Here is a 1,865-nt window from a genome sequence, read left to right on the forward strand (position 1 = left end):
TTGAGTATATACTTATAACATAGTGCAGGGCAGTGGTAGCTGCAACGATGTGTGTTTTTTCTTTTTTTAAAATTACATTTGCCTTCTAAGTATCAGTTTATGTCAAATTCATGGCAACAATTGTATTTGTTATATCAGCTGCTGGTATGCGAGTGTTCATGGTTGCATTGTTCAACTAATTGCAGCAAATATATATTCCTTTGAAGCACATTTATCTATTCATCTGTGTGCTATTTTAGCTAATCTTTCCACCTTTGATACAAACTAAGTATCACACCCGACAATTAAGCATGGATAATTTCTCTATTAATGTTGGTGTATCAGAAAATATTATTTAATTAATGTTTTCCTGACGGGCAGATTCAATCTGCAATAACAGACACTTGGTTCATTGGAATTTTGTGTTTGCTCTCCATACATGCCTTAAATTATAATAGGCTATTCTTTTTGCTTTGCCTCACGCCACGAACAGGAATAACAGAGGCTTATGTTATCAACCCTTGTTGACCATATGATTTAACCTCTGCATACCCATGTGTCTGGGTCGCTAAACTGGTGCAATGACGGTCAACAAAATTATTTAATAAGGAGGAATGCATTTGGCTAAACTGGCACAATAACACACATCCCTTACATAATAGCTGCACTCACTGCCCTTTTCCATACGTCACCTACTACCATACCACACTGGGTATGCCCAACCCCGTCTGATCTTGGAGGCAATACAGTGTTGGGCCTGGTCAGTACTTCAGTGGGAGACCACTTAGGAATACCAGGTGTTGTAGGTCTCCAGTGGAATTGAATTGGTGATTGCACTGAACCCACGGAGGGATGGGCATTTGCTTGCTAGACACTGAATTATCACAGTAATAATCCACCAATATGTTCGCAGACTTAACTTTATGTATGGCCTAGAAAGTTTTAAGCCATCTCACCATTAAACTGGGTATCTTATGTTTTTTTATTTTTCTTAGTAATTTCAATTAGTGTACCTAGCCTTTTATTACATATAGACTATTAAAAGTTATGTTTTAATTAATTCATTACCACATTACTATTCATACAGACATTATATCTGCAAGTAACTCTCTGGGAATGAGTGCTCCCAACCAAGGTCATTTTTTCTTCTCTTTCTAATTTCAAATACGTTTGGACCTTTGGGAGCACCGCTGACAATCACCATTTTTTCTGCCCATAGATATTTATTCTGATGGTAGAAGGTGATCTATCTTAGACCATTGTCTAATTTGTCAGTTTTTCTCGGAGCAAACATTTTATTTACTGTTTTCATCACAATCTCTCTTTTTGATCCTGTGCGGTATTCCCAAACCCAAACCCCCCTTTTTCTGACTGGAGCTGTGCATAGGCCTACTATTGCGGCCTCTTGGGCTGCTAAAGCTATAGAGGCCTGGGTTTAGGAAGTTGAAGTGGAACTACCGTCTAATTTTCCTGATAATGCTAAACATTGTCTTTCTTACATTGTTACAGCCTCTTATTATATTCAGGAGTCAGCAACTGATGCAGGTATCCTGGCGGCCAAAGCGTTTACCACGTCTATTCTGGTTCGCCGGATCCTCTGGTTGCGGTCCTGTTCTGTAGATCTGGACTCGAAAAAGACCTTGGAGGTAATCCCTTTTAAGAGAAACATTCTTTTTGGGGAAGATCTCAACATGATTGTCGCTGACTTAGTGTCTGATAAGACTGCATGTCTATGTCTACCTAGTACTACTCCTTTGGCTCCGAAGGCTAAGAGTACTTCCATTTGTTCCTTTCGACCTCCAGGTAAAGCAAAGTGTCAGGCGTACCTAAAACAGGCTCGCACTTCCAAATCCACTAAGCCCAAACCTAAACGTGCCTGGGCTGCA

At 39.7% G+C, this 1,865-nt stretch overlaps 1 pseudogene; it reads left to right on the plus strand.

Annotated features, from left to right (window-relative positions):
* The first annotated feature begins 669 nt into the window (after positions 1 to 669).
* Positions 670 to 788, plus strand: LOC134963409 (5S ribosomal RNA; annotated as a pseudogene).
* The last annotated feature ends 1,077 nt before the right edge of the window (positions 789 to 1,865 follow it).

The sequence above is a fragment of the Pseudophryne corroboree genome, chromosome 9 (assembly GCF_028390025.1).
Source record: "Pseudophryne corroboree isolate aPseCor3 chromosome 9, aPseCor3.hap2, whole genome shotgun sequence".
In the NCBI taxonomy this organism is placed as follows: Eukaryota; Metazoa; Chordata; class Amphibia; order Anura; family Myobatrachidae; genus Pseudophryne; species Pseudophryne corroboree.